Source organism: Stegostoma tigrinum, unplaced genomic scaffold (assembly GCF_030684315.1).
Source record: "Stegostoma tigrinum isolate sSteTig4 unplaced genomic scaffold, sSteTig4.hap1 scaffold_299, whole genome shotgun sequence".
Lineage (NCBI taxonomy): Eukaryota > Metazoa > Chordata > Chondrichthyes > Orectolobiformes > Stegostomatidae > Stegostoma > Stegostoma tigrinum.
The window spans coordinates 167,501-182,500 of NW_026728227.1; positions in this window are offsets into that span (position 1 = coordinate 167,501).

The following is a 15,000-nucleotide window of genomic DNA, read 5'->3' on the forward strand; positions in this document are numbered from 1 at the left end:
CGCCAAGACTATGTCGAACACAACCGCCAAAGTGTCGAGGAACACAAATCGCCACCAGAGTGTCGAAGTTAAAAGCAGCACTGAGTATCGAACACAAAAATCGCCAGACTGTCGAACTTAATTCAGCTCAGAGTATCGAACACAAAAATCGCCAGACTGTCGAACTTAATTCAGCTCAGAGTATCGAACACAAAAATCGCCAGACTGTCGAACTTACCATGGGCTCAGAGTATCGAGTGTTAATCGCCCAGGTGTGTCGAACTTAAAATGGGCGGATTATCGAGTGTTTAATCGCCCGAGTGTCGAACTTAAAATGGGCGGATTATCGAGTGTTTAATCGCCCGAGTGTCGAACTTAAAATGGGCGGATTATCGAGTGTTTAATCGCCCGAGTGTCGAATGTCACGGCCAACATGTTCACAATTCGACAAAGCGTTCGAAAGTTCGACTATTAGCGTTCAAAAGTTCGACTGTTAGCGTTCAAAAGTTCGACAAAGTGTTCGCATGTTCGACAAAGTGTTCAAAATTCGACAAAGTGTTCGAAATTCGACAAAGTGTTCAAAATTCGACAAAGTGTTCAAAATTCGACAAAGTGTTCAAAATTCGACAAAGTGTTCAAAATCCGACCTCCGAGAGCTCTTTGGCATGCACACGAGTTCCAAATTGCCGCCCACCGTCTTTGGAACCGTTCCTCGGGCCTGTCTCAAAGTGGTCCCGAGCCGCCATTTTGTTCTAAAAAACGTGTTCCCGAAAATCTCCGGGTACCCCGCCAACCCCCCCGGCCGAAAATGACGAGTTGCACTTTGGGGGCGAATTTGAAATTTCAGTCCGACGATGAGGCACCGAAAGCCCGCAAACGGTACTCGGATCGTCCCCCTTGCCGACTTCCGTGATTTTTCAAAGTTAAAGTTTTCGGGCTGCGGACACTTTATTGCAACGGGGCAAGGCGCCGGGGCGAATTCCCACCCCTCCAGCGGGGCCCTGGAACTCCAACCCGGCGTGGATTTTCGGATTTTTCCCCTTCCCCACCGACTTTCCTCCGCTGACACTTAGAATTTTTTTTGACACTTAGAATTTTTTTTGACACTTAGAATTTTTTTGACACTTAGAATTTTTTTTGACACTTAGAATTTTTTTTGACACTTAGAATTTTTTTTGACACTTAGAATTTTTTTGACACTTAGAATTTTTTTGACACTTAGAATTTTTTTGACACTTAGAATTTTTTTTGACACTTAGAATTTTTTTGACACTTAGAATTTTTTTTGACACTTAGAATTTTTTTGACACTTAGAATTTTTTTTGACACTTAGAATTTTTTTTGACACTTAGAATTTTTTTTGACACTTAGAATTTTTTTGACACTTAGAATTTTTTTTGACACTTAGAATTTTTTTCTAAGTTTTTCCTTCTGGTTACTGACTTCCCTCGTCGGGCACGGGGATTTTCGACTTCCTCCTCCCGACCGAGGGGCCTCATTTTCGGGCATTTTCCTCAGATTTCCAAGCATTTTTAGACACTTTTCCCGACTTTTCCTGCTTACTGATTTCACACTTTTGGCCATTTTTATGCATTTTCCCGACTTTTCCTGCTTACTGATTTCACACTTTTGGCCATTTTTATGCATTTTCCCGACTTTTCCTGCTTACTGATTTCACACTTTTGGCCATTTTTAAGCATTTTCCTGGTTACTGATTTCACGCTTTTGGACATTTTCGGAGGTTCTGACGGCTTTTTCGCCTTACTGCTTCGGACATTTCGGGCACTTGGCTGACTTTTCCCGCTTACTCCTTCCGTGCTTTTACTCATTTTCGGAGGTTCTGACGGCTTTTTCGCCTTACTGCTTCGGACATTTCGGGCACTTGGCTGACTTTTCCCGCTTACTCCTTCCGGGCTTTTACTCATTTTCGGAGGTTCTGACGGCTTTTTCGCCTTACTGCTTCGGACATTTCGGGCACTTGGCTGACTTTTCCCGCTTACTCCTTCCGGGCTTTTACTCATTTTCGGAGGTTCTGACGGCTTTTTCGCCTTACTGCTTCGGACATTTCGGGCACTTGGCTGACTTTTCCCGCTTACTCCTTCCGGGCTTTTACTCATTTTCGGAGGTTCTGACGGCTTTTTCGCCTTACTGCTTCGGACATTTCGGGCACTTGGCTGACTTTTCCCGCTTACTCCTTCCGGGCTTTTACTCATTTTCGGAGGTTCCGACGGCTTTTTCGCCTTACTGCTTCGGACATTTCGGGCACTTTGCTGACTTCTCCACCTTACTCCTTCCGGGCTTTTACTCATTTTCGGAGGTTCCGACGGCTTTTTCGCCTTACTGCTTCGGGCACTTTGCTGACCTTTTCCCGCTTACCCCTTTCAAGGTTTTGGACGTCTCCGGTCGGGTCCGCGCCCCTCGCCCGGGCCGGAACGCCTCCCCGCCGGCCGAGTTCCTCGGGGTCGCCCCCTCGCCCGGGAAAAACCGCTCCCCGCCGTCCCACAGCACTCCGACTCGGCCAGGCAGCCTCACGGGCACAGCGACTCCTGCCCACCTCGGGAACCGACGCCCCGCTCGGGCTCAGGCTCCGAAAAACCACCACAGCGGGGCAGCTACCCTCAATGCAGCCGAAATTCAAATTCCTCCCCTTCGAGAGGCGCGCCTCACCCGGCCACGGCCTCGGAACTGCTCCCCTTCCTCGGGATCGGCCCCTCGCCCGGGAAAACCCGCTCCCCGCCGTCCCACAGCACTCCGACTCGGCCAGGCAGCCTCACGGGCACAGCGACTCCTGCCCACCTCGGGAACCGACGCCCCGCTCGGGCTCAGGCTCCAAAAACCCACAACAGCGGGCAGCTACCCTCAATGCAGCCGAAATTCAAATCCCTCCCCTTCGAGAGGCGCGCCTCACCCGGCCACGGCCTCCAAATCGCTCCCCTTAGGCGAAAATTAAGCCCCCGTGGCCGATAATACCCCTCCTTGATCGTGCACAAGGGCAGCTCCAAGTTGAACGGGCTCAGGCTCCAAAAACCCACAACAGCGGGCAGCTACCCTCAATGCAGCCGAAATTCAAATCCCTCCCCTTCGAGAGGCGCGCCTCACCCGGCCACGGCCTCCAAATCGCTCCCCTTAGGCGAAAATTAAGCCCCCGTGGCCGATAATACCCCTCCTTGATCGTGCACAAGGGCAGCTCCAAGTTGAACGGGCTCAGGCTCCAAAAACCCACAACAGCGGGCAGCTACCCTCAATGCAGCCGAAATTCAAATCCCTCCCCTTCGAAAGGCGCGCCTCACCCGGCCACGGCCTCCAAATCGCTCCCCTTAGGCGAAAATTAAGCCCCCGTGGCCGATAATACCCCTCCTTGATCGTGCACAAGGGCAGCTCCAAGTTGAACGGGCTCAGGCTCCAAAAACCCACAACAGCGGGCAGCTACCCTCAATGCAGCCGAAATTCAAATCCCTCCCCTTCGAAAGGCGCGCCTCACCCGGCCACGGCCTCCAAATCGCTCCCCTTAGGCGAAAATTAAGCCCCCGTGGCGGATAATACCCCTCCTTGATCGTGCACAAGGGCAGCTCCAAGTTGAACGGAGAAGTCAGTAACCAACCAAAAATAAGCTTGGTTACTGATTTCTCCCGTTGGTTACTGACTTCTCCCTTTGGTTACTGATTTCTCCCGTTGGTTACTCATTTCTCTTGTTGGTTACTGATTTCTCCCGTTGGTTACTGACTTCTCCCTTTGGTTACTGATTTCTCCCGTTGGTTACTGACTTCTCCCGTTGGTTACTCATTTCTCCCGTTGGTTACTCATTTCTCCCGTTGGTTACTCATTTCTCCTGTTGGTTACTGATTTCTTGGTTACTCATTTCTCTTCTTGGTTACTCATTTCTCCTGTTGGTTACTGATTTCTTGGTTACTCATTTCTCTTCTTGGTTACTCATTTCCCTTTCTGACACTTAGAATTTTTTTTGACACTTAGAATTCTTTTTGACACTTAGAATTTTTTTTGACACTTAGAATTTTTTTTGACACTTAGAATTTTTTTTGACACTTAGAATTTTTTTGACACTTAGAATTTTTTTTGACACTTAGAATTTTTTTTGACACTTAGAATTTTTTTTGACACTTAGAATTTTTTTGACACTTAGAATTTTTTTTGACACTTAGAATTTTTTTTGACACTTAGAATTTTTTTTGACACTTAGAATTTTTTTTGACACTTAGAATTTTTTTTGACACTTAGAATTTTTTTTGACACTTAGAATTCTTTTTGACACTTAGAATTTTTTTTGACACTTAGAATTTTTTTGACACTTAGAATTTTTTTGACACTTAGAATTCTTTTTGACACTTAGAATTTTTTTTGACACTTAGAATTTTTTTTGACACTTAGAATTTTTTTTGACACTTAGAATTTTTTTCTAAGTTTTTCCTTCTGGTTACTGACTTCCCTCGTCGGGCACGGGGATTTTCGACTTCCTCCTCCCGACCGAGGGGCCTCATTTTCGGGCATTTTCCTCAGATTTCCAAGCATTTTTAGACACTTTTCCCGACTTTTCCTGCTTACTGATTTCACACTTTTGGCCATTTTTATGCATTTTCCTGGTTACTGATTTCACGCTTTTGGACATTTTCGGAGGTTCCGACGGCTTTTTCGCCTTACTGCTTCGGGCACTTTGCTGACCTTTTCCCGCTTACCCCTTTCAAGGTTTTGGACGTCTCCGGTCGGGTCCGCGCCCCTCGCCCGGGCCGGAACGCCTCCCCGCCGGCCGAGTTCCTCGGGGTCGCCCCCTCGCCCGGGAAAAACCGCTCCCCGCCGTCCCACAGCACTCCGACTCGGCCAGGCAGCCTCACGGGCACAGCGACTCCTGCCCACCTCGGGAACCGACGCCCCGCTCGGGCTCAGGCTCCGAAAAACCACCACAGCGGGGCAGCTACCCTCAATGCAGCCGAAATTCAAACTCCTCCCCTCCGAAAGGCGCGCCTCACCCGGCCACGGCCTCGGAACTGCTCCCCTTCCTCGGGATCGGCCCCTCGCCCGGGAAAACCCGCTCCCCGCCGTCCCACAGCACTCCGACTCGGCCAGGCAGCCTCACGGGCACAGCGACTCCTGCCCACCTCGGGAACCGACGCCCCGCTCGGGCTCAGGCTCCGAAAACCCACAACAGCGGGCAGCTACCCTCAATGCAGCCGAAATTCAAATTCCTCCCCTCCGAAAGGCGCGCCTCACCCGGCCACGGCCTCCAAATCGCTCCCCTTCCTCGGGATCGCCCCCTCGCCCGGGAAAACCCGCTCCCCGCCGTCCCACAGCACTCCGACTCGGCCAGGCAGCCTCACGGGCACAGCGACTCCTGCCCACCTCGGGAACCGACGCCCCGCTCGGGCTCAGGCTCCGAAAAACCACCACAGCGGGGCAGCTACCCTCAATGCAGCCGAAATTCAAATCCCTCCCCTTCGAGAGGCGCGCCTCACCCGGCCACGGCCTCCAAATCGCTCCCCTTAGGCGAAAATTAAGCCCCCGTGGCCGATAATACCCCTCCTTGATCGTGCACAAGGGCAGCTCCAAGTTGAACGGGCTCAGGCTCCAAAAACCCACAACAGCGGGCAGCTACCCTCAATGCAGCCGAAATTCAAATCCCTCCCCTTCGAAAGGCGCGCCTCACCCGGCCACGGCCTCCAAATCGCTCCCCTTAGGCGAAAATTAAGCCCCCGTGGCCGATAATACCCCTCCTTGATCGTGCACAAGGGCAGCTCCAAGTTGAACGGAGAAGTCAGTAACCAACCAAAAATAAGCTTGGTTACTGATTTCTCCCGTTGGTTACTGACTTCTCCCTTTGGTTACTGATTTCTCCCGTTGGTTACTCATTTCTCTTGTTGGTTACTGATTTCTCCCGTTGGTTACTGACTTCTCCCTTTGGTTACTGATTTCTCCCGTTGGTTACTGACTTCTCCCGTTGGTTACTCATTTCTCCCGTTGGTTACTCATTTCTCCCGTTGGTTACTCATTTCTCCTGTTGGTTACTGATTTCTTGGTTACTCATTTCTCTTCTTGGTTACTCATTTCTCCTGTTGGTTACTGATTTCTTGGTTACTCATTTCTCTTCTTGGTTACTCATTTCCCTTTCTGACACTTAGAATTTTTTTTGACACTTAGAATTCTTTTTGACACTTAGAATTTTTTTTGACACTTAGAATTTTTTTTGACACTTAGAATTTTTTTTGACACTTAGAATTTTTTTGACACTTAGAATTTTTTTTGACACTTAGAATTTTTTTTGACACTTAGAATTTTTTTTGACACTTAGAATTTTTTTTGACACTTAGAATTTTTTTGACACTTAGAATTTTTTTTGACACTTAGAATTTTTTTTGACACTTAGAATTTTTTTTGACACTTAGAATTTTTTTTGACACTTAGAATTTTTTTTGACACTTAGAATTTTTTTTGACACTTAGAATTCTTTTTGACACTTAGAATTTTTTTTGACACTTAGAATTTTTTTGACACTTAGAATTTTTTTGACACTTAGAATTCTTTTTGACACTTAGAATTTTTTTTGACACTTAGAATTTTTTTTGACACTTAGAATTTTTTTTGACACTTAGAATTTTTTTCTAAGTTTTTCCTTCTGGTTACTGACTTCCCTCGTCGGGCACGGGGATTTTCGACTTCCTCCTCCCGACCGAGGGGCCTCATTTTCGGGCATTTTCCTCAGATTTCCAAGCATTTTTAGACACTTTTCCCGACTTTTCCTGCTTACTGATTTCACACTTTTGGCCATTTTTATGCATTTTCCTGGTTACTGATTTCACGCTTTTGGACATTTTCGGAGGTTCCGACGGCTTTTTCGCCTTACTGCTTCGGGCACTTTGCTGACCTTTTCCCGCTTACCCCTTTCAAGGTTTTGGACGTCTCCGGTCGGGTCCGCGCCCCTCGCCCGGGCCGGAACGCCTCCCCGCCGGCCGAGTTCCTCGGGGTCGCCCCCTCGCCCGGGAAAAACCGCTCCCCGCCGTCCCACAGCACTCCGACTCGGCCAGGCAGCCTCACGGGCACAGCGACTCCTGCCCACCTCGGGAACCGACGCCCCGCTCGGGCTCAGGCTCCGAAAAACCACCACAGCGGGGCAGCTACCCTCAATGCAGCCGAAATTCAAACTCCTCCCCTCCGAAAGGCGCGCCTCACCCGGCCACGGCCTCGGAACTGCTCCCCTTCCTCGGGATCGGCCCCTCGCCCGGGAAAACCCGCTCCCCGCCGTCCCACAGCACTCCGACTCGGCCAGGCAGCCTCACGGGCACAGCGACTCCTGCCCACCTCGGGAACCGACGCCCCGCTCGGGCTCAGGCTCCGAAAACCCACAACAGCGGGCAGCTACCCTCAATGCAGCCGAAATTCAAATTCCTCCCCTCCGAAAGGCGCGCCTCACCCGGCCACGGCCTCCAAATCGCTCCCCTTCCTCGGGATCCCCCCCTCGCCCGGGAAAACCCGCTCCCCGCCGTCCCACAGCACTCCGACTCGGCCAGGCAGCCTCACGGGCACAGCGACTCCTGCCCACCTCGGGAACCGACGCCCCGCTCGGGCTCAGGCTCCGAAAAACCACCACAGCGGGGCAGCTACCCTCAATGCAGCCGAAATTCAAATCCCTCCCCTTCGAGAGGCGCGCCTCACCCGGCCACGGCCTCCAAATCGCTCCCCTTAGGCGAAAATTAAGCCCCCGTGGCCGATAATACCCCTCCTTGATCGTGCACAAGGGCAGCTCCAAGTTGAACGGGCTCAGGCTCCAAAAACCCACAACAGCGGGCAGCTACCCTCAATGCAGCCGAAATTCAAATCCCTCCCCTTCGAGAGGCGCGCCTCACCCGGCCACGGCCTCCAAATCGCTCCCCTTAGGCGAAAATTAAGCCCCCGTGGCCGATAATACCCCTCCTTGATCGTGCACAAGGGCAGCTCCAAGTTGAACGGGCTCAGGCTCCAAAAACCCACAACAGCGGGCAGCTACCCTCAATGCAGCCGAAATTCAAATCCCTCCCCTTCGAAAGGCGCGCCTCACCCGGCCACGGCCTCCAAATCGCTCCCCTTAGGCGAAAATTAAGCCCCCGTGGCGGATAATACCCCTCCTTGATCGTGCACAAGGGCAGCTCCAAGTTGAACGGAGAAGTCAGTAACCAACCAAAAATAAGCTTGGTTACTGATTTCTCCCGTTGGTTACTGACTTCTCCCTTTGGTTACTGATTTCTCCCGTTGGTTACTCATTTCTCTTGTTGGTTACTGATTTCTCCCGTTGGTTACTGACTTCTCCCTTTGGTTACTGATTTCTCCCGTTGGTTACTGACTTCTCCCGTTGGTTACTCATTTCTCCCGTTGGTTACTCATTTCTCCCGTTGGTTACTCATTTCTCCTGTTGGTTACTGATTTCTTGGTTACTCATTTCTCTTCTTGGTTACTCATTTCTCCTGTTGGTTACTGATTTCTTGGTTACTCATTTCTCTTCTTGGTTACTCATTTCCCTTTCTGACACTTAGAATTTTTTTTGACACTTAGAATTCTTTTTGACACTTAGAATTTTTTTTGACACTTAGAATTTTTTTTGACACTTAGAATTTTTTTTGACACTTAGAATTTTTTTGACACTTAGAATTTTTTTTGACACTTAGAATTTTTTTTGACACTTAGAATTTTTTTTGACACTTAGAATTTTTTTTGACACTTAGAATTTTTTTGACACTTAGAATTTTTTTTGACACTTAGAATTTTTTTTGACACTTAGAATTTTTTTTGACACTTAGAATTTTTTTTGACACTTAGAATTTTTTTTGACACTTAGAATTTTTTTTGACACTTAGAATTCTTTTTGACACTTAGAATTTTTTTTGACACTTAGAATTTTTTTGACACTTAGAATTTTTTTGACACTTAGAATTCTTTTTGACACTTAGAATTTTTTTTGACACTTAGAATTTTTTTTGACACTTAGAATTTTTTTTGACACTTAGAATTTTTTTCTAAGTTTTTCCTTCTGGTTACTGACTTCCCTCGTCGGGCACGGGGATTTTCGACTTCCTCCTCCCGACCGAGGGGCCTCATTTTCGGGCATTTTCCTCAGATTTCCAAGCATTTTTAGACACTTTTCCCGACTTTTCCTGCTTACTGATTTCACACTTTTGGCCATTTTTATGCATTTTCCTGGTTACTGATTTCACGCTTTTGGACATTTTCGGAGGTTCCGACGGCTTTTTCGCCTTACTGCTTCGGGCACTTTGCTGACCTTTTCCCGCTTACCCCTTTCAAGGTTTTGGACGTCTCCGGTCGGGTCCGCGCCCCTCGCCCGGGCCGGAACGCCTCCCCGCCGGCCGAGTTCCTCGGGGTCGCCCCCTCGCCCGGGAAAAACCGCTCCCCGCCGTCCCACAGCACTCCGACTCGGCCAGGCAGCCTCACGGGCACAGCGACTCCTGCCCACCTCGGGAACCGACGCCCCGCTCGGGCTCAGGCTCCGAAAAACCACCACAGCGGGGCAGCTACCCTCAATGCAGCCGAAATTCAAACTCCTCCCCTCCGAAAGGCGCGCCTCACCCGGCCACGGCCTCGGAACTGCTCCCCTTCCTCGGGATCGGCCCCTCGCCCGGGAAAACCCGCTCCCCGCCGTCCCACAGCACTCCGACTCGGCCAGGCAGCCTCACGGGCACAGCGACTCCTGCCCACCTCGGGAACCGACGCCCCGCTCGGGCTCAGGCTCCGAAAACCCACAACAGCGGGCAGCTACCCTCAATGCAGCCGAAATTCAAATTCCTCCCCTCCGAAAGGCGCGCCTCACCCGGCCACGGCCTCCAAATCGCTCCCCTTCCTCGGGATCGCCCCCTCGCCCGGGAAAACCCGCTCCCCGCCGTCCCACAGCACTCCGACTCGGCCAGGCAGCCTCACGGGCACAGCGACTCCTGCCCACCTCGGGAACCGACGCCCCGCTCGGGCTCAGGCTCCGAAAAACCACCACAGCGGGGCAGCTACCCTCAATGCAGCCGAAATTCAAATCCCTCCCCTTCGAGAGGCGCGCCTCACCCGGCCACGGCCTCCAAATCGCTCCCCTTAGGCGAAAATTAAGCCCCCGTGGCCGATAATACCCCTCCTTGATCGTGCACAAGGGCAGCTCCAAGTTGAACGGGCTCAGGCTCCAAAAACCCACAACAGCGGGCAGCTACCCTCAATGCAGCCGAAATTCAAATCCCTCCCCTTCGAGAGGCGCGCCTCACCCGGCCACGGCCTCCAAATCGCTCCCCTTAGGCGAAAATTAAGCCCCCGTGGCCGATAATACCCCTCCTTGATCGTGCACAAGGGCAGCTCCAAGTTGAACGGGCTCAGGCTCCAAAAACCCACAACAGCGGGCAGCTACCCTCAATGCAGCCGAAATTCAAATCCCTCCCCTTCGAAAGGCGCGCCTCACCCGGCCACGGCCTCCAAATCGCTCCCCTTAGGCGAAAATTAAGCCCCCGTGGCGGATAATACCCCTCCTTGATCGTGCACAAGGGCAGCTCCAAGTTGAACGGAGAAGTCAGTAACCAACCAAAAATAAGCTTGGTTACTGATTTCTCCCGTTGGTTACTGACTTCTCCCTTTGGTTACTGATTTCTCCCGTTGGTTACTCATTTCTCTTGTTGGTTACTGATTTCTCCCGTTGGTTACTGACTTCTCCCTTTGGTTACTGATTTCTCCCGTTGGTTACTGACTTCTCCCGTTGGTTACTCATTTCTCCCGTTGGTTACTCATTTCTCCCGTTGGTTACTCATTTCTCCTGTTGGTTACTGATTTCTTGGTTACTCATTTCTCTTCTTGGTTACTCATTTCTCCTGTTGGTTACTGATTTCTTGGTTACTCATTTCTCTTCTTGGTTACTCATTTCCCTTTCTGACACTTAGAATTTTTTTTGACACTTAGAATTCTTTTTGACACTTAGAATTTTTTTTGACACTTAGAATTTTTTTTGACACTTAGAATTTTTTTTGACACTTAGAATTTTTTTGACACTTAGAATTTTTTTTGACACTTAGAATTTTTTTTGACACTTAGAATTTTTTTTGACACTTAGAATTTTTTTTGACACTTAGAATTTTTTTGACACTTAGAATTTTTTTTGACACTTAGAATTTTTTTTGACACTTAGAATTTTTTTTGACACTTAGAATTTTTTTTGACACTTAGAATTTTTTTTGACACTTAGAATTTTTTTTGACACTTAGAATTCTTTTTGACACTTAGAATTTTTTTTGACACTTAGAATTTTTTTGACACTTAGAATTTTTTTGACACTTAGAATTCTTTTTGACACTTAGAATTTTTTTTGACACTTAGAATTTTTTTTGACACTTAGAATTTTTTTTGACACTTAGAATTTTTTTCTAAGTTTTTCCTTCTGGTTACTGACTTCCCTCGTCGGGCACGGGGATTTTCGACTTCCTCCTCCCGACCGAGGGGCCTCATTTTCGGGCATTTTCCTCAGATTTCCAAGCATTTTTAGACACTTTTCCCGACTTTTCCTGCTTACTGATTTCACACTTTTGGCCATTTTTATGCATTTTCCTGGTTACTGATTTCACGCTTTTGGACATTTTCGGAGGTTCCGACGGCTTTTTCGCCTTACTGCTTCGGGCACTTTGCTGACCTTTTCCCGCTTACCCCTTTCAAGGTTTTGGACGTCTCCGGTCGGGTCCGCGCCCCTCGCCCGGGCCGGAACGCCTCCCCGCCGGCCGAGTTCCTCGGGGTCGCCCCCTCGCCCGGGAAAAACCGCTCCCCGCCGTCCCACAGCACTCCGACTCGGCCAGGCAGCCTCACGGGCACAGCGACTCCTGCCCACCTCGGGAACCGACGCCCCGCTCGGGCTCAGGCTCCGAAAACCCACAACAGCGGGCAGCTACCCTCAATGCAGCCGAAATTCAAATTCCTCCCCTCCGAAAGGCGCGCCTCACCCGGCCACGGCCTCCAAATCGCTCCCCTTCCTCGGGATCCCCCCCTCGCCCGGGAAAACCCGCTCCCCGCCGTCCCACAGCACTCCGACTCGGCCAGGCAGCCTCACGGGCACAGCGACTCCTGCCCACCTCGGGAACCGACGCCCCGCTCGGGCTCAGGCTCCGAAAAACCACCACAGCGGGGCAGCTACCCTCAATGCAGCCGAAATTCAAATCCCTCCCCTTCGAGAGGCGCGCCTCACCCGGCCACGGCCTCCAAATCGCTCCCCTTAGGCGAAAATTAAGCCCCCGTGGCCGATAATACCCCTCCTTGATCGTGCACAAGGGCAGCTCCAAGTTGAACGGGCTCAGGCTCCAAAAACCCACAACAGCGGGCAGCTACCCTCAATGCAGCCGAAATTCAAATCCCTCCCCTTCGAGAGGCGCGCCTCACCCGGCCACGGCCTCCAAATCGCTCCCCTTAGGCGAAAATTAAGCCCCCGTGGCCGATAATACCCCTCCTTGATCGTGCACAAGGGCAGCTCCAAGTTGAACGGGCTCAGGCTCCAAAAACCCACAACAGCGGGCAGCTACCCTCAATGCAGCCGAAATTCAAATCCCTCCCCTTCGAAAGGCGCGCCTCACCCGGCCACGGCCTCCAAATCGCTCCCCTTAGGCGAAAATTAAGCCCCCGTGGCGGATAATACCCCTCCTTGATCGTGCACAAGGGCAGCTCCAAGTTGAACGGAGAAGTCAGTAACCAACCAAAAATAAGCTTGGTTACTGATTTCTCCCGTTGGTTACTGACTTCTCCCTTTGGTTACTGATTTCTCCCGTTGGTTACTCATTTCTCTTGTTGGTTACTGATTTCTCCCGTTGGTTACTGACTTCTCCCTTTGGTTACTGATTTCTCCCGTTGGTTACTGACTTCTCCCGTTGGTTACTCATTTCTCCCGTTGGTTACTCATTTCTCCCGTTGGTTACTCATTTCTCCTGTTGGTTACTGATTTCTTGGTTACTCATTTCTCTTCTTGGTTACTCATTTCTCCTGTTGGTTACTGATTTCTTGGTTACTCATTTCTCTTCTTGGTTACTCATTTCCCTTTCTGACACTTAGAATTTTTTTTGACACTTAGAATTCTTTTTGACACTTAGAATTTTTTTTGACACTTAGAATTTTTTTTGACACTTAGAATTTTTTTTGACACTTAGAATTTTTTTGACACTTAGAATTTTTTTTGACACTTAGAATTTTTTTTGACACTTAGAATTTTTTTTGACACTTAGAATTTTTTTTGACACTTAGAATTTTTTTGACACTTAGAATTTTTTTTGACACTTAGAATTTTTTTTGACACTTAGAATTTTTTTTGACACTTAGAATTTTTTTTGACACTTAGAATTTTTTTTGACACTTAGAATTTTTTTTGACACTTAGAATTCTTTTTGACACTTAGAATTTTTTTTGACACTTAGAATTTTTTTGACACTTAGAATTTTTTTGACACTTAGAATTCTTTTTGACACTTAGAATTTTTTTTGACACTTAGAATTTTTTTTGACACTTAGAATTTTTTTTGACACTTAGAATTTTTTTCTAAGTTTTTCCTTCTGGTTACTGACTTCCCTCGTCGGGCACGGGGATTTTCGACTTCCTCCTCCCGACCGAGGGGCCTCATTTTCGGGCATTTTCCTCAGATTTCCAAGCATTTTTAGACACTTTTCCCGACTTTTCCTGCTTACTGATTTCACACTTTTGGCCATTTTTATGCATTTTCCTGGTTACTGATTTCACGCTTTTGGACATTTTCGGAGGTTCCGACGGCTTTTTCGCCTTACTGCTTCGGGCACTTTGCTGACCTTTTCCCGCTTACCCCTTTCAAGGTTTTGGACGTCTCCGGTCGGGTCCGCGCCCCTCGCCCGGGCCGGAACGCCTCCCCGCCGGCCGAGTTCCTCGGGGTCGCCCCCTCGCCCGGGAAAAACCGCTCCCCGCCGTCCCACAGCACTCCGACTCGGCCAGGCAGCCTCACGGGCACAGCGACTCCTGCCCACCTCGGGAACCGACGCCCCGCTCGGGCTCAGGCTCCGAAAAACCACCACAGCGGGGCAGCTACCCTCAATGCAGCCGAAATTCAAACTCCTCCCCTCCGAAAGGCGCGCCTCACCCGGCCACGGCCTCGGAACTGCTCCCCTTCCTCGGGATCGGCCCCTCGCCCGGGAAAACCCGCTCCCCGCCGTCCCACAGCACTCCGACTCGGCCAGGCAGCCTCACGGGCACAGCGACTCCTGCCCACCTCGGGAACCGACGCCCCGCTCGGGCTCAGGCTCCGAAAACCCACAACAGCGGGCAGCTACCCTCAATGCAGCCGAAATTCAAATTCCTCCCCTCCGAAAGGCGCGCCTCACCCGGCCACGGCCTCCAAATCGCTCCCCTTCCTCGGGATCGCCCCCTCGCCCGGGAAAACCCGCTCCCCGCCGTCCCACAGCACTCCGACTCGGCCAGGCAGCCTCACGGGCACAGCGACTCCTGCCCACCTCGGGAACCGACGCCCCGCTCGGGCTCAGGCTCCGAAAAACCACCACAGCGGGGCAGCTACCCTCAATGCAGCCGAAATTCAAATCCCTCCCCTTCGAGAGGCGCGCCTCACCCGGCCACGGCCTCCAAATCGCTCCCCTTAGGCGAAAATTAAGCCCCCGTGGCCGATAATACCCCTCCTTGATCGTGCACAAGGGCAGCTCCAAGTTGAACGGGCTCAGGCTCCAAAAACCCACAACAGCGGGCAGCTACCCTCAATGCAGCCGAAATTCAAATCCCTCCCCTTCGAGAGGCGCGCCTCACCCGGCCACGGCCTCCAAATCGCTCCCCTTAGGCGAAAATTAAGCCCCCGTGGCCGATAATACCCCTCCTTGATCGTGCACAAGGGCAGCTCCAAGTTGAACGGGCTCAGGCTCCAAAAACCCACAACAGCGGGCAGCTACCCTCAATGCAGCCGAAATTCAAATCCCTCCCCTTCGAAAGGCGCGCCTCACCCGGCCACGGCCTCCAAATCGCTCCCCTTAGGCGAAAATTAAGCCCCCGTGGCGGATAATACCCCTC